At 32.6% G+C, this 19,011-nt stretch overlaps 1 long non-coding RNA gene across 1 annotated transcript in view; it reads left to right on the top strand.

Moving 5' to 3' along the window:
• Positions 1-3,731: 3,731 nt before the first annotated feature.
• Positions 3,732-19,011, top strand: part of LOC129949435 (uncharacterized) — a 72,093-nt gene continuing 56,813 nt past the window's right edge. Inside the window, exons 1-2 of the long non-coding RNA XR_008782038.1 lie at positions 3,732-3,967; positions 4,026-4,111. This is a non-coding gene — a long non-coding RNA (uncharacterized LOC129949435). The remainder of the gene's footprint in view (positions 3,968-4,025; positions 4,112-19,011) is intronic.

Here is a 19,011-nt window from a genome sequence, read left to right as displayed (position 1 = left end):
GGGATTGCAAGTATACCTTTAACTTGACTGACGGTTTTAATCTATAAAACATCATGAATTGATTGAAAATGGTTACAGCAAGGGTATTTTTTTTGTGAAGAAACATTTATAGTTAACCAATTGATGCGGTTCTGGTTAAGATTTCAAACCTGGAGATGAATGCTTATATGAGTTTTTTGAAGAATTATACCAATAACTTGATTTACAAACGCTAAACCTGCGGCCAAGCTTCAGAAATATTCTTGAAAATCTGAACATGCACCAACTTATCTGTAAAATATGTTCGGAAGAAAGTATGCGCGATGATTGCAACCTAAGTATTGTTTACCCGATACTGAAAAAGGATAACCCTTTAAACTGCAGCAACTAAACAGGAATCAATTAACTCAACATCACATACAAAATCCTACGTAATATGTGAACTTCTTACGGCCATCGTCAACAACCTGATCATTATAAGTGTGGTTTAAGACCAAGAATGTCCGCAGTCGATCAAATATTCAAATTGCGGCAGATCTAGGAAAAAAACCAAGAACATCAAATCGATGGCTTGATGGTTAGTTCGTTAGACTGTCATGTGACAGGTCTTGGGTTTTCTCCTTGCCAGTGCCATCGAAAGTTTTTTTTTTCACGGATACTGACTCTTGCGAGGAATTGACAAATTCTCCAAAAGTAATTCTTGTCATGAAAAGTGCTGTTCGGATTCAGCTTAAAACTGTAGGTCCCCTCCATTTCTGATAACATCACAAGCACACAGCAATGGTTGAGAGTCGTAAGCCACATGTCCTTGAATGAATACTGCGGAGCTTCCACATTAACACTTAAGGCCTATATCTTTTAAAATTATGTTCAATAACTCGCATATCACGAAGACATCGACATAATTTGAAGAACTCAGCGCGTCACAGTGAGACTTTTTTGAGTATTGAGACAGAGCCGGCAAAATTAAGAGCAAATCGAAGTACATGCTGCTTTCAACAAAAAACATACAACACCTATGTTTCGACCAAAATGCCACCATCAATAGGCGTTATTTTCAGATAGTCAAGGGCTTTATCTACCTGGGATCCCGCTATTAATGCAGAAGATTCCTGTTTCTTTGGGCTTGAAAAAAAAAATTGAGTAGTAGTAAAGCCCTCTATCGAGCAACAAAAGTGTAACTCTATAAGATCCTCATCATCCTCGGTCCTTAATACGGTTAAAAGAACCCATTGGTCTTTTCTAGAAAAAGGTAAGTCTCTTGCGTGATCTACGCTATCCACAGAGTGAAGAAGAAAATAGAGCTGTACAGCACCCAGACTTTTATCCAGGAGATACAAGTTAAACAACTGGATGGCTGGGTCACGTAGAGCGCATGAAAACTACTGTATTGGCCCGAAAAGTCTTCGAATCGATATTCACAGAAAGGGGCAGATTCAGACTTTTAATCGAAGGGGAGGGGGAGTCAAAGAATTAGCATAAAGACTATTTGAGCACCTATCAAAAATGTTCTTCAATGCTCCGGAAAGGAAGCGGACAAAACAATATCATACTATTTCAAAGGTTTAAGTGATAATTTTAGTTTTTAAAATTTGTTTAACTATTTAATTTGGAAGACTAACTACATCTGAAAGCATTCCAATATTTCAACAGTTTTCTAAATATCCCTCTTATACGAGCTTAAATAAAATAGGTTAGAGGAGTTTCGGATGCATTTCATTCAGAAATGTTGGAAATTGTGTTGAAATGTAGCTTTTTCGCAAAATAAAATTTGAAGTAAATGCGAGCACGCTACAAAAATACAGGTGACCAAAGTCAAAAATTTTAAAGTTTCCCTAAAAATGTTGACCTTTTTTTTAGCTAAATAAAATAGAATTTAATATATGGAATTTTCTGGTTTTTCTGGGAGTCAATAATTGCTATGATTTTCAGTCTGCTTTCTTTTAAAATGGACCTGGTGCTAGAAGACCAACTCCAAAAAATACTGTTTGTCATAAAACTTTTCAAAATATTATTAACAAAGAAATACATTTTTCTCAATTTTAGAGCATCCAAAGCAAATTTAACTCAAAAACTAGATTTATTCAACTGAAGACGAGTTTCAGGATTTTAAAAGCAACTAAAGATCAAATAGTCGATCTCTTGTTCAAGCTTTTTTCAGAAATGATCTTATACATAATTTAGGACAATAATTGTGTTTTTTTTTAATTTTGTGAATCATTAGAAAAATCTTAGTTGTTTTTGACATACCTACAAATCGATGTTTTGGTGATATGGTTAAATTACTAGTAAATCTGTAGGTAGATACAGTTTTTGCTGTATGAGATTTATACTGTATGAGCTTTATAGATAATATGACCCCATCTGGATCCTCCATTTGTTTAAAGTTGTTGAATTAATGCGTTAAGATTGGAATAGGGCTTGATTTATTTATTTATATGACTAGTTTTGAATACAAGGGAATTCTTACGAATATAGTACAAAATCTCTCCAAGATTGTAGTAGGAGAGACTGTTTTTATGACTAGGGACAGACTGAATCGCCCCCTTAAAATCGTAGGTATTGTTTGAAGATGTAAAATACTTTTTTATTTTAAGCTTCATTGTTTTCGAAGTTCTTAGTTCTAATTGTTTATAAACATAATAAAATATTATAAAGCGAAATAAAGTTACTTACCCATTTCAATAAATAATGTTTTAATAATATATATATGTACCTCTAACTTATCAACATCAAAATTGTGCTATGTTGCTAATATCGGGAGATAGAATTTCGAACTTTAATAACTTTACGAAAAAAATGCATTTAAAATGAATTTTCTTAACGTTTTTGACACGAACCAATCACCTTAAAGAGACCGCATTCAATTTTTTAAACTAAACCGCCAATGAACACTTCACAGACGCGACATGGTGCGACGAACCAACCGACCGAGCTTTTTGATGAATGAACAAAACATGAATTCTTATTCACATTTTATACACACAAATAAAAGCACTTCACTTCGGAATAAACTCATATATTTTTGCACTAACTTAACCTTAATCAACTGCTTAACATTTTAATAGATTTTTCTTATACTGAACATCGAAATTAATAATTTTATTTATTAATTTATTATTTTCGATTCCAGACAATGGCGATCTTGAGCACAAGAATTTCACAAACTGCTACAGTTACTTCCGATTACCAAAGAACAAAGATAAAGAAAGAAGACGGACATGCTGATTGAATATGAATATGAATATAAACATGGCGGCCGGAGGTGGGTTTTGAACTGAAACAAAATGGCAGTTGAATTAATGGTGTCGTTTATGGATTCCATACTTTCTCTGATTACCAGAAGAGTGGATTGAAGAATCGAGTCGAGTCTAAATTTAGATTTCGATCCAGGTATTCAAGGCTTTGCTTGTTGGATCGACAAATTAATGAAAGTTTTAATTCAAATGGAAATGTATGAGGCTTTCCATGATGTGGAAATGAAATACAATTTGAATTGTTTTTTGATGTCATTGTATTATTAGTGTTACTTTATGTATCTACATATTAAAGAGTGATGTAGAGCTGTTGAATTTCCAACTTAGCATTTTTAAAATTCTATAAAAGCTTGAAAAAAAGAAATGAAACAAATTTGAAACTTACATCAAAGTCTTGTACTCGAGTTTTGTTTTTCTTTTTAAATAGAATTTTCATCAAATCAAAAAAAAATATGTCAAAACTTGATTCATTTTCATTGGAAGAAGATAATCTTTATGAATCCATATTTTGTTCAATTTGGTTGTTTAATATTTGTTCGAACTTTTCGACAGAAATAAATTCCAAATGAAAATAAATCTTGTATCGGTTTCGGTTAAGATGACAGCTGAAAATTTAATTACTCTTAGTGCATAGACGTTGGTAAAATATCCGAAAAAATCCAGGGCTGTAAATTTAATCTTAAACTAAAAACAAACCAATGTTTTTGGTCCTATGGAATGCCAAAAATTAGGTTAATTTCATATTTTGACAGATCAAGATAACAAATAAATTGATTTGTTTTACATTAGGAAAGCCGTAGCAAATATTATATAATTTCAACAGAAAACAATGTGCAGCAAAAATATACCAAAAATCGTAATGAGAACCATTTAAAGTAAGTATTATTTTTTCCAATATGCCAAATTGTCATATAAGAAAGTTATAAAATTATGCAATTGATAATTTGCGTGTTAAGCTACTTTTTGAGATATTTGGGGTGTTTAACTTATTTATTGTGGTTCATGTGTAGGTTTTTATTTTCCCAAGAAAAATGTGAATTGAAACCAAAAATCGCGGATAACCTTAACAAAGGGAATGGGTTGATTATGGAGAAAGCATGTAACTACGGGGTACATTTTTTAGCAGCTTTCGATATTTGACATTTGACATTTGTTTATATTAAAATCAATGCAGTTTTTTTTCGTTAGGTTTTAGTTGAAGTGGAGTTTAAGTTGAATGATCCAAGAATCATGCACCAACTTACTAAAGTAATAGACTTGAAAAAAGGTGTTTCATAAGCATTAAGTGAGATTTTTAAATATTTAGAAATCAAATCCATATTATTAATGGTTATGATAATAAAAAGAAGAAGACTTAATTGGTAACCTTGTGGTACGCCAGAGATAGTAAGTGCAAAGAATCTTACTTGGTTTAAATATTTCTGGTCGAAAACTCGGACCCAGTGAGTTTCAATTCCTAACCATTCCTGTTTGCTAGTAATGTTGTAAGAAATAGAGGGGACCTATAGTCTTAAGCCAAATCCGAATGGCAAGTTTGGGAAAGCAGCTTTCATGACAAGAATTACTCTTGGTAGATTTGTCCTGCAAGAAGCAGTATCCGTGCAAAAAAAACTTCAGATTTGCACAGGCAGCGATTGACAGTTCTATACTTCCTAACCCTCACGCCACGTAACTTGGTAGTTGTATAGAACTAAATTTCTTAGAATCATGTTGCGTAGAATAAATTTAAGATATGCAATGTAAACTTAAAATATCGTACAAGCTGATTTCAAATAATTTTGGAATATTGAACATATTTTATATGTATTTGTATTTGTATTTCGATCTTCAAAACCTTTTTTGTGAACTGACGTTTTTTTACACATGTGAGAAGAAAGTGAAAGAAATATGGAAGGACCAAATAAGATTTCATTAAATGCGTTTTTTTAGTATTATATACGAGTATATAGTACAGTGAGAAATTGCCAACAAAACGATCCGCAGTAGAAAGATTGTTTTATTTAAAAATTGGTACAACTGAAAGAAGATCTGTGAGAATAATAATAAAAAAACACACAAATAGAAGAAAGTTTTGTGAAAATCAAAAGTTAAAATTTACTTAGCAAAAAAAAAAACTAACTAAAACTAATAAAATTAACAATTTTCAAGAAGAAATGTTAAGAAAACATCTGGAAATTGAGATTCTATTAAAAAAAATAATTTAACAATTGATTCAAGCAGGGGGTTTGTTCGTAGACTACTACATTAACATGTGGTGTTGAAGCGAGCCTAAATTCTTTGCATACCTGAATCGAGTTGAAATGACCTTGATTCGCCTCGACTCCGGTCGGGGATTGGAGTCGAGTCAAAATTAGTGAAGAAAAACCTGTGTGGAGGAGTTGGTTTTACAGATAATGTATTATCGTATGTTTATTTGCATGTTTGTGTTCAAAAAAGATAGTTTTGTTTTAATCAAATTAAAAAAATGAACATGGATTAGGTAGTATTTTCTTATATGGTTCTGAACTATTCAGTTTTTCAAAGTTTAACACGAATCGAACAATCTTACTTGCACATCATAAGAAACATCATTGTTTATATATTTACTAGTAAATATATATACAATGGAAACATTGAAACACCATTTGCATTTTAAAAGGTGCTGTCAAACTTAATCATTTTTAAATCTTCTTGTGCGGTGGAAACACCACGAAGATTTATTTAATCTAAACTGAGATAAACCTTTGGTGGAAACAAAGAAAAACTTAATTATCTTTTCTATTGTTTTCTCTTGCAAAATAATCCCAGTTAGCCCATTTTCATTAAGAAAACTAAAAAATATCAACAGCAACAGATTTATTTTTTCCCCAATGGAAAACACACATGATTCCAAATGCACAATTACCCAACGAACACAGCCATCGAGATAGAAATGCAATATCAATAGTACCAATATTTGAAAACGAAATCACATAAGATCCATTCAAGACTCGTAAAAATGTCAAAAACCCATATATAGTAAGATTCTACTCTAACTTTTATCGGTGTTATTCATACTATGGATATTGTTTTTGTTATTCGTGTAAAATCCTACTCTACTATGGATAGATTTTCCAACAAAACGTGGGTATTATTCCGATGGTTAAATTTTAAGGGCTGATCTTGACTAAACGTCATGTTGTTTTTTGCATTTAATTTGACATTTCTTAATTGCAGACCAATTCAATTTGATTTATGGAAAGATACGTTGAAGTTATTTAACCTTATTATCAAAATGGGTGTTCCAATCAAAATACAGACACATCTCACTCTTACAAGGTGAAAATGATTTCAAAACTAAAGCCTCTTGATCAATTTAAGCGCCGTCAATTTTTAGAATGGTTGTAAGAAATGTCAATCATCTTCAGTGATGAAGCAAATTTTCACCTTAGTAGATTCGTCCATAAGCAAAACTGCCGCATTTGAGGGAATGGTGATTTAAAAGTGATGTTGAAAATTGGAAGATATGAATTTTAACGATTTGTGGTTTTAAATATGTTGGTGCCACAGTATGGGCACTAGGAAAACAAGAGAGGGTTGGAAAGGAGACGTGCGTCGGTGCACATTCGTTTTGAATTCCTGAATATTGCTAGGAAAAGGCATTCTACATTCGCGTAGTACGGCTTAAGAACGAATCTCTGTATATATCTCCGTACGACCGAAGTTGGAATGCAGATGGCTATTCCACAAGATCATAAACCAATAGCCAATATTTTGCTCGAAACATAATTTAACCATACCAATATCATTATAATAAAAAGAAATAAATATCCGCACAAAAATGGAAACTTTTGTTCTCGTTTGACCAAAATCACAACGGGTCTCCAAAAATATCAAAACCTTTGCCAAACTTAAAGTTCTGACAGAAATCCTTCATCTGGGATTTGCACGATATTTTGTTCCACTCATATATAGTGTCATTATAGGTCTTCACAAAATATGTATGCTTCATTTCATTTTGTATTTACAGCATTTCAGATTTTAACACAATTGGTAAAAGTTAATTGAGCAAGCAGCCCATCTTCTAAAAACACAATCACTTATTTTACTTTTCTGAAATATCACTGCAAAAATTTGAAAACTCATGTTTTTGCCATCAGAAAACTTCATACGTCCAACCAACCCAATTCATGTACCCTCATATATCCCAGTAATCACAGTGATATTTGTATTTCATAAACGAATGTACATAGTCAAGTCATGTTGCAAAATTTAATATTTAACTTTATACAATATTTTAATTCAGGTTCATTGAACATATCCTGACCAGCTGAGCAGAGTTATACGTACATATAAAATTTAATACACACACGTGCCATGCCATGTCCTGTCCATTTCCATTTCCATCCAGCTAGAGACCTGCCATTGCCATAATATAACCACAGAGCAATATTGTGTTAACATTCAAAATATACACATAAAATATGTGTGTGAAGGTACCTTATGTACTTTCGACTGATTAACTTTCCAAAAATATGGTCCTTTGAGAAGGAAAATCCATTCGTTTATAATTGAATGTGAATTTAACTCGATTGCATTCCAGGATATCATCAGAATCAGAATTTAACTTACTTTTTCGTGTCCTGTGTTCTGGTTCTGTTCTTTTCACTAGAAAAATGAGTTAAATACAAAATTTCTTCTTCAACTTGGTTCGACAGTGTTTTCAACGGAAAAGCACTCAATGTTTACTATTAGCACTTTAGTCATTGAAGCCTTCGGTGATACCAACAAATCCTGGTTTGTTATCCTTTTCAATAAAAATGGCTTGATATAGTTGTAAAATCTGAATTTGAAAAAAAAATTGTTCTCAACCGGAAGTTTTGCAACAACTAAAATATACCCACCAACCATCAAAACCTCTCCTCTTGATATGCAACATCGTATCCACAAGGACGGTTAGCCCTGCAGGCGGCAGCACTATCGCCTCAAGTGTCCTGTATAACATTTTATATACCTATGTACAGTACATATATAGATAGTAATAGTATTTCTTTGCAGTCAAATGGTCGAAAAGGAATCTCGGAAGGAGGAGAGGAGGGTTGTAGGAGGCATATTCTGCCAAATGGGTGTACTCGTATATAGTTGAGAGGAAAAGATGGTGTGTGGGTGGAACGCAGTTGGTTCAGTGATTATGGCGACCTTGGCTCTGCCATTTATATTTTTGTGTCCCCATTTTCGTCCTTTTTAAGCTCCGTCACGCTACTTTTTCATACCAAGTGCGCACACTTCAAACACAAATGGGCCTCCGGTTGACTATACGTTTTTTGACGTTTTTTTTTCTGCTCCTTTCTCCATTCTCCGTGTTTTTTTTATTCTCTTTTTTTTTTGCGCAATTTTCCACTTATAAAGGCTTTTGAATCCACCCCGCATCACGCTTTGTGTATGAGTCGCTCCTTCTCGCTGCTCAACTGTTATATGTTGAGTGATTTTTCACGCGGTCTTGTACCAAAGGAATTTATGTCCTTACTAATGATGATGGCCTCCTGATGGATGATGGAAAGGGGTTTCGAATCCGAGTAACGCATCAGAGAGGCTGTACTTGTACAACAGTGACGGACGAAAGTCTCGGATGTTAAAATGGGGTTTCTTCTCGAGGCTGTCGCTGTAGTGTCTAAGGGCAGCTACCACTGACTCTCGCGCATATTTCACGGCCTAGGAACCTATTTAATAAGAAAACAGCAAGCCTGGGATTCATTTTAATTTGTTTATTGTTGGTATGGAAAATTGAATTCATTTTGCCTTTTTTCAATTAATTTTTTCCATTTTTGTTGTCCTTTTTCTATTCAAACTCAGGAAGGCTCTCTGATGGTTAAAATAGCGTACTTCGTTGTCGGTCGGCTGGTTGATGACGATGAGGACAAGGCTATGATTAGCATTGTGTGAAATTGATGGATGGTCATCAGCACCATAACCATCAACATCAGGCTAAGGTCGTCGGAGCTTTCCAATCGTCAAATAGTTTTTTTTTTCTTTTAAACTTTTGTCCTTTTTAATTAAAATAATTATTATTGTGATGAATATTTGTATTTTCTGTAGTTTATTGTTGTGTTCGTGGATTTCGTTCTAAAATTAAGAAGATGAGGAAAAAAGATACAATTTTCACTTGAGAGAAGGTAAAGGGTATTTTTTTAAGTGCATAAGAAGTTTCAATGGTTGTTTGACAGTTGTGACACTTCATTTCAGTAAGGCTTGGCGATGCATCATAAACCTTTCCTTTTAAATTGTCAAAATGTCCCCTTAAAAAAAACATTAATCTGTGGCTTAAATTTACAGATCACTTCATCTAACAAATTGCGTTTACGGGTAAACCTCATTTTTGGTTATACGGCTTCGTCGATTACCAAAATTCTGGCATATGGAGTGAATAAAATTTTCAAGACATTAAGGAACCCCTCGTCGCTGCATATTCTCCTGCACTTACCTTCGTTGGATTTGTGTTTTTTCCAATGTTGTTGGGTTAAGTTTTCCAATCTTTATAGAGCAGAGTGAATTCTTCACCCTACGTAAACAGACTACAGTTGGACAGAGATGCCAAAACTAGACATGGCTCCATAAAATTCGTTTCTTTAGATGCTGATGATCGATGAAAAGATGAAATGGAGGCTAATTTATGTCAAAATGTGAATATTCGATCGACTGTGAACTTTTTTGATATATATCATTTTGTTGATGAAGGCTTTAAGACGTTCATTTTTTACGGCATCTTTTAGCCGATGTTAAGGAGATTGATTCCACTGAAGTTGGTGCATTTAAGAGGTCTCCATTTGTCCTCCTTTTTTGGGGAAAAGAATACTCAGTTTCCATGCAGCAGTCATGATTTCTTTCGACAATATTTTACAGATAAGTTGGTTCATGCTCCAAATTAGCTCCAACCGCATTTCGGCAGTTCGGCATTCAAGCCATCGACTCTTAGCAGCTTTGTTTAACTTCAGCTTAGATATGACAATCTCTACTTAGTCAAAGTTGAGAAGATCGTATTGTTGGCTTTGGTAGTCCATATTGAATGGAGCATCATTGTAGATTTTGGTTCTAAGTCGCCGTTATTCAGTCTTCATAACCTTACCATTGACTGCTATTCTACTATGAAGTTTTAACTTTCGTCTTTTAAGCCTTTGGTTGGAGGCTTATGCAATTGTGAGTCTCGTTTAACTTGCTCATAGAACTTTCGAACTTCATTTCTGCTACTAAACATCTCTTGTTTCGTTTTTTTTTCTTTACAGATACGGAAGTAAATTAAGTACAAAATAATATGGCTGGTTTTGAATACAAACTAGGAGTTAACGAACTCAAATCAAAGAACGAACGTTTATGGCAAGCATTAATTGGGGAATTTCTGGGTAAGAAAAATCGTCGGTTGAATACTTTTGGAAGTTAAATTAGGTTATTTTAATTTGGAAGGGTTGAAAGTATAAACTAAGTCACGTATCGCAGTGGATGATGATTATTTTATTATAATTCTCAAAATTTGTACATCAAATACCCAAAAAGAAGGTTTTCTTTTAGATTTACAAACTTACTTTAAACCTTCCGAATTGCTTTTCCTTAAGAGATTTATATATATATTATATACCTTTATCTACTTATCTTTTAACCCAAGCTTTGTTGTTCGTGGCTGGTTTTTAACCCTGAACGTCAACGCCGGTTTTTCTGATTGCATCTTGTCAATGTTCCCACTGGTTCTACAAACATTTTGTTGGTGAAAGAGAACTTCTAAATAGGTTTCTTATCACTCGATAGTAAAAGGATTGGGCAATCTTTTGTATTTGCAGCTGTTCGACGTTGTATCCACTACCAGCATCACCTTGTTTAGCCTTCAATCTGGAAACCTAAATTGCTATCTTGCTACAGCGAAGTAGTAGTCCGAGCTGATGTTAGTTCATCGGAAAGTTCGTGCATCCATGATGCCGGAAGAGTGTTGCGTCGAACGCAATAAGTTCAATCTGGTGGACGGTAGATTGGTCTGCAGAATTCCAAATGACAAAAACGTACTGGCTACTGTAAAATATCGCCCCACAGAAAATCGATAAGCCTGAATCCGTCATTGAAAGTGTAGCCGGGTAGTTTGTTTTCCAAAGTATTCCACCAAAGATTTTTTTCCTTTCTAGCTTGGGAACCTTCCTTAACAATTTTAATATCGTAGCTAGGGCACTGCCCATATGCTTTATCCAAGAACTTTAAGAACATATCCTTTACAAAAGGTTTGAAAAATTGAGACTAATTACACAAATTTTGCAACAGTCTAGTCACTGATAAAACATCGGTTTAGATCGATCACCGAAATCAGGCATCAGTTAGCGATCGAAAACCATCTCAAAATCTATCAGGTGCTGTTCTCAAGTGTTCTTTCTGTATGTTGTTCTTTCTCCTCCGTCACTCTGCTTGTGTTGTTATCACCTTTTATAGTCTAGTCGCTCAAGACTCTGTGCATTTATGTGCTGAGTAGTATGTAATGTTATATAATGCTGTAGCTACAAAAAGTTCGAGAAATATGTGCATGTAATTAGTTTTGAAGTTCTCAGCAAGATTTGATTGCGGTAATAACTACACAGGGTGCTATTTCAAAGTTCACAAAAAGGAAGTAGTCGGTGTAGGTCACATCCTAGCCTTAGTTATGTTGAAACATTTTTAACCTCGACTATTCCAGTACAGAACTAAACTATGACTCTGACCCCTCAGACATCCCCAAAGTACTTTAACAAAACAAACAAGAGCTTTTGACACAAAAAAAGTATTTCAGGAAATTAAAATAACTCTTAAGTTATATTAAGGTAACTCGTCTCTCTTTTCTAAAACATATACAAAACAACTCATTTAGGTTATTTCAGTTTCAGTTTCAACACCTTTAAATCTGCGTCATCTATGTTTCAGCATTTTATAAACAAAACAAAACTTCCTCCTACCTAAATTTTACATACATATATCCTCGTAAACTGAAGCAAGGACCTTTTAGTTGCAACATCCGCATATGACAACGTAATAATCATTGTAACTTTTCCCTAATGTCTTCCTATCTTACTTAAGTTAAAGTCCCTACCTTCATTCCGACTATATAGAAAGAGCTCCATATACATATATAGCATCGCAATGGGCCTTCCTGCCACAACCAAGAACCAACAACCAACTACATATACCGCACCTCCTAGACCGACACTTCATTGCTCCTTTTGTATAATGTATACGGACCGAACACACAAAGTTCCTGATTTAGCTCAAGTGCAGAATAAAATTTTAATTTTAATTTCTGGCATTTGTTTGGAAATTCTCTTTCAACTCTTTCTCTCTCTTAGACTTTACCTTCGTTCTATAACTATGTATGCCTTTATATGAGTCTCAGCCAAGCCAGCACCAAAAGCCAACTTCTTAGAAATGTCAAAACATTATATTGCTGTTGCTGTTTCTGGGGTGCTCCACAACTTCAAGGCGAGGTGTATGATCATCCTTCGTCGACGTCGTCGTCGTCGTTGTCTACTTTAATATTATTCTGTTGCACAAAATATCTATGCTAGAATACTGTATCCTGCCGCAGGATCTTCCTTATGCATGTATACCTTTCCTTTTTCCACCATGCCACACCGTTTATAAATTTTCTGGTTGTGATATCGTACCCGGTGAACTGGGGATAAGAAGATTTTAATAATACAGCCATGATTCCTTTGGTGTAATCCTCTTGATTCTTGTAGTTTGTTCAGCAACAAAACAATAGAACGATAATGATGCACTCTCTCCACCACCCCACCATCCTACCACCCTCTAACCTGCTTAAATAAAAACTTTTATCGCGGGTGGCACACCTTGCCGGGGCTGCTGCTGCTATAATATATGTTCTTGATTTAATTGCCATTGCCATTAATGTCTCTGCGCGCGAGCGAACGAAAATTCTTATTTTTCGTATTCCAAAAATGAGACATTTTATTTAAATTTACAACATCAACATAGAAAGACCCGGAAAAGTTATAAACCTATATATTCCAACTTACGACGACACTGTACCTTGCAGTATAGGTACCTTGAAAATGGATTTTATTTTTCAACCTACACTTTTCTATGTAAGGTACATTAGGTAAGCTCTGGATGGATAATTACTGTACGCTGTTTTTGTAACTCTTTCTGTAAAGGTGTAACTTTGAAGAAGAAAGCTTTTTGATATTAGGTATTAAGAAAAAGTTGCGTGGGTAAATTTTGTTTTTTTTTTTTATGTGTTAATTTATTTTTTGTTTTTAATTTCTTGATTCCATTAGATTTAGGATAAGAGAGTTTTCTGACTAAAAACAAAACTTTTATTTAATTGAAATTTCATTGAAGAAATACAAATCAAATTAAAATGTCCTCGTTACGTTAATTTTCGAAAAAACACAAAAACTTCCCACGCAAGAATTCAATTTAACTCTTGTTGAGTTTGATAAGGTTAGAAACGATACAAAAATAGCAAATTGACATTTAAGGGGACGAAAAAATAGAAGAAATGTTGAATATGAATTCAAAATAATTATGATTTAGGGTCAAGACCTAAGCTATCAGCTGTAAAATTGTTTTGCTTTTGTTTGGATTGAGAAAACTAAACAATATAAGTGACAGTAAACTAAAATCTATTTTTTGAAACAGTGTTTTATTGAATCCTGATTAAAAACCCAAAAATTTAATTATAGAAAATCGAGAATTCAAATAATTCAAAAATCAAAAAGGGAGAAAATTCAAAATAGTGAAAACTCCAAATTCACAACCTGATTTTATTTTAAGCATTATTTGAATGTAATTACATTTTTTTACAAACAAGACATTTCATATACGTATGTATTGAAATCCAAAATTTTTTTTTTTTCGTACAAAACACGTTTATTTTATATTTATACAGCACTAATATTTTAAAAAGAAACTGGGGTGCGATCCACAGTATTAACGTCATATTTAGGACCTTAAAAGCTTGCTTTTATATTTTTGTAATATGCCAAATTGTAAATGTAAATTCTGGAAAGCCTTTACGTAAGGTTTTTGTGATATTCCTTTTTAAAATTCAGATAAGAGCAAACAGAAAAGACTTTTTGAGTCCATTTGTAAATTCATGAAGTAGTATTTGTTTGATCAATTTTGTGATAGTTTTTCAAATTTATAATAACTTTCTTCAATATTCAAATGAAATATTTATATTTTTTTATAACGTCTTCAAAAAATCTCCATATGTACTTAGCATTCACGTATCTTAAATTAATCTTAAAGAAAAGCCGAACCGTTTGTGCTATAATGGTTTCCAACAGAAGAGGAAGAAACGGAAATAACAACAATTCTATCTTATAAAGTTTTTGAAATATATGAAAAATAATGTTAAAAATGGGTATTTTTAAAACTTGAGCTAACATGTACTTAAAATCAAAATGTTGGATTTCAAATCAGCACTAAAAATAACATCAAAAACGTATTTTTCAAAACTATGAAAGTATTAAATTCAAGGTTAGCTCAAAACTTCATTAAGAGTCAAATAAAGAGTCATCATAACATAACTAATATGAGAATTTCCAGAAACTTAAAATTTGCACGGCATGAATATTTTCTGGAAAATTATTTTGCAAAATCATCGTCGATTTATTGTTTCAAAAACGTTATGTTATAAAAAAAGTTAAAGTCATTAAAGTATGGTTGTAATTTTATTTCTTTTTCAAATCTCTTTATTATTTTCTTTTAAATTATTTTCTTTTTCAAATCTCTTTATTATTTTCTTACAAATTGCATTTGTAAAAATTTCGAACTAGACTTTTTAATCAAAAATTACATTACTATGGTGGAAAAGTCGAAAAAAGTGAATCACCTGATTCCATGCATTTGCCTCTCCTCTTCCTCAGCACTACTTTAGGCCCCATACTAATGTTTTGGCAAAACATAAAATTTCGAATTTTCTAAAAAAAGAATCGAAAGATTTCTATGAAATTTTCTCTAATATGTTTTTCTTGGCATACAAATATGTTTCTGTTTTGCTTCAGTAAGGTACCTTAATACAATCTTTATTTTTTTCTTAAGTCTTCCCAAAAACTAATGAAATATTTGGTTTTATTAAAAAACTTTTAAACCGTCTTTATAATGTTTGATGAGCTTTGTCAAATTTTACTATTTGAAATAAAAAAAAATCAAATTATATTTTGTAAAACTCGATATCTCAAAACGGGTCAATAATTTATTACAAAAATTAATTATAAAACGTATAATAATAAGCTCTAAAAAACGGCGTACTGAAAATATTTTTAAAAGGTAAGTGAACTATTTTATGTATACAAAATAAATTAAACAAATTAATTGATTAACATTTAAATATTTGAAGACAAAACTATATTCTTGTTAAATTTTTAAATTAAGAAAAATAAGTTCTATTTGAAAACAGAGTCTTTCAAATCAGGAACAAGTTCATGCGTTCCAGTCGTACACTTGATTTTTTAAATCTAATATAATATTTTGTTTTAAAACAATCGAGACAGAAATTATTTCTGTCAAGTGTTTTTTATTTATAATTTGCAAAGCTTATGAAACCGACCATTATGCTCTCAGTAATCCAAACATTTTTGATGTTTAAGTTGGTGACAATATTTTTATTTAAACTTATATTTAAACTTTAGTTTAATCAAAGTCTATAAATCAAACTGCAAATTGAAACATTAGAAAAAAATCCTTTGCAGTGTTCTAACTCATTAAACTAAATCTTAGTTTCTTGCAATTAATTTGAATATTTCAAAAAAATGTTACCTATGTTTATGTTTTCTAAGAAATCGAAAAATTTTTGTTCACAATATTTTATACTTAATAAACAAAATAAAAAGAAACGGTCCTTAAAGACTCCTCTGAGGAACCTCAACGATTAAAGCGATTAAAACTGTTAAGCAAAAGTTAATGGATCTAATCTATTACTTCTGTCAAAGAATTACTGCTCATAATTGGAAAGTTGATGAGGTTATTGAGGTTAGTTGGAACTTTTTTCTTTTAGTCAACTTTCTAAGCTTATACCATACAATGTATGGCTTTCCAAAAGTACTTTTTTTTTTGAAAGAGATTTAAAATTGCAAACCAATTTTCGCCAATTTTAGTAGCATTTTTTAAGAATGTTTATTTCTTATGCAAACAAATACAAATTGGATGAATGAAATTAATTTTAAGTCAATATCTTCTATTGTTCACGAGATATCGTAAACCGAATATCAATTTTTACCAAATTTACGTAAAAGGTTTTTTTTTTATGAAAAAACCGACGGTTGGATTACTCAATGTCGAAAACAATATTTTTTTTAAGATAGAATTAGTTGGAAGGTATAAAATCAAATTTTTGAAAAGATATTTGAGTCGGAAATCAATTTTTAAACAACTTTTAGTAACGTTATTTTTATTTTTTTATTTTTTATATAAAAAATACTGTCAATTAGATTTTTCTCAAAATTTAACCAGATTTTAAAAACTTCATTTTTCGTTGCACAAAATAGTTCTGGAGATGAAATCATTTTGTATTCATAAAATTTTCGAGTGACAAATTTTGTTTTCAGTTTTTTTTATATATATAATTGTTTTGTATCACGGTACAATATTTCGAGTCTCTAGTGTTTTTGGTTCGTAAGATATTTAGGGTTAACCAAAATGTTCATCTTTTTTTTAAACTGCTTTGGTAAAAAAACCACCCACGCAATTGGCTTAATAGCCTTTCCTGCATTTTTCTGCTTTATTATCTGTATAAAAAAAATTATTTGAAGTAGTCGATATCTTTTCTGGTTCTTGAGCTATGGACGACGAAAAAACGTAGCGACCGTACGGACACACGCACATACTGACGCAGACGTCTTTCTAAAAGTCTTTTATTTCGACTCTAGGGTCCTTGAAACGTCCATAAATGTCAAAATTTTCAATTCGACAAATCGGACCGATAACAATAACTTCTTATGGGAAGTTAAAAATATTAAAACGAACGAGACAGAAAATTCATGGCTATTTTGATGTATACTCATTTGTTGCTTCAAATTGATAACGCTGACACCTGTCAAACTTACAGTTATTTAAAGTGTCATTATGTTGATTAAATGTTTGCCATTTACGGGGAAGAAAGCTATAAAAGACGATCAATTATAGCCTTATTAAAGTAAAAGTTTTCTGGTCACGTAATTTCACGTTTTGGGGTTTTTTCTTGCCTTTAAGACTACATTTAAAAAGGTTAAAGTTAATACTCTAGACAATTTAAAAACCATAATTACTCAAATTATTTCCCTGATATTGCCCAAAATGTCCGAAAAGTGGTTAAACAATACACCAATAGAATATCATTTTAAGAATATTCCTCAGTTGTCCATTTTATTATACATTATTTTCAAAACTTCATGGAAAACCCCGAACCTTATAATGAAATAAAAGGTTTATAACAAAACCTCAAGAACTCGGTTTTTAATTTCACGGAATAAGAGTGCATGGACTTTATGGTTATTTCAAGCGCAATTTCCGAAAGCCCTATCAACAGTTTTAGTTAAGTTTAAACAAACATTTAAATTTTGCCTCAAAATCGGAATTATTGTTCTCCTGGATCACACTCTTATAAGATGGACGGTATGATGAAACATTTGTTTTAAAAAAAGGCTCAATTATGTTATAAAAGTAGACAATCAAGTTTCTTCATTTTAATTTCTCCTATTTTCCTTCCTGTTTTTCTTTATGTTCTTTTCTTTTAGAAAAAGTGAACTCCTTTATTTTATTTTTACAGCATAATAAATCAGATAACCTAGATCCTGTCTTACAATTCTACAATTCCCACAAAACAAATTAATTACGATTTTTTCTCAAAAAGTCGTCCTTTTCATAAAATACTTCTACAACTAACCTTCTTATCTATACCGCTATACTACAATGCCTTCAATAACAAAGTGGAAGTTTATAAAATTATACATATCAAAACTCTCTTTTCCTTTTACGGTATACGGCTTTTTGGCTTTTTATTTTGATGTTTTTGTTTTGTCTTTTTTAATCTTCGTCATATAAAAATCATAAAAAATTCAGAAGCAAACGACGTCGACGACGCTGACGACAAAACGAGCGATGTGAAGTCATCAGCCAAATTTCTAACCGCAGAATATTTCCCAATTACTATACTCCACGCGATTTCTCTCCTACACTACACATTGGATTTAATTAAACCCTTTTTACAAGGTCCAGGCCCCTGACGACGATCCTGTCGCGTCATTTCTGCCGTCGTCGTCGCTCCATAAGTACATAGTATATCTCTGGATTTCATATTCCGACTATAACTAAAGTGAAGCTTTTACACTTTGTCCCGGAAAACAAAACCAAACCAGCACAAAACTGAAACGAACGAAAAAAAAAACCATCGCGGAAATCAAATCTTTTATGCATTTTAATTATCCTCGCACGCCCCAAGGACACAAAAGCCGACTCGGCTTATGCCACTCTTGTTACTGGAGAGCCATTACCTACACCGCCGTCGCCGCCGAGCTACGCCGAGCCAAAACAAACGTCGAGGACGAAAACGACGACGTCGTCGTCGACAACGAGAAGGACGAAGCTATCACTATCAGTGCGGTGTTGGAATTTAAGTACTTTGGCTTTGCCTCCGCTTCTGTGTTATAAACTCACTGATTCTGTTGTTGTTGTTTTTAAACTCAAATCCTATGATGAAAATTCCATTAAGTCGGATATTTAGTCCTGTTGGATCAAAATGAACGTAAAAACGAAAAAAGGAAGCGGCAGTGGTGGGCAAGGGGCATAAGGCAACCACCGCACGTGCTTTCAT

This window comes from Eupeodes corollae, chromosome 3, assembly GCF_945859685.1.
Source record: "Eupeodes corollae chromosome 3, idEupCoro1.1, whole genome shotgun sequence".
In the NCBI taxonomy this organism is placed as follows: domain Eukaryota; kingdom Metazoa; phylum Arthropoda; class Insecta; order Diptera; family Syrphidae; genus Eupeodes; species Eupeodes corollae.
Note: the sequence above shows the minus strand (reverse complement) of the source record. Positions and strands in the feature narration are given on the sequence as shown.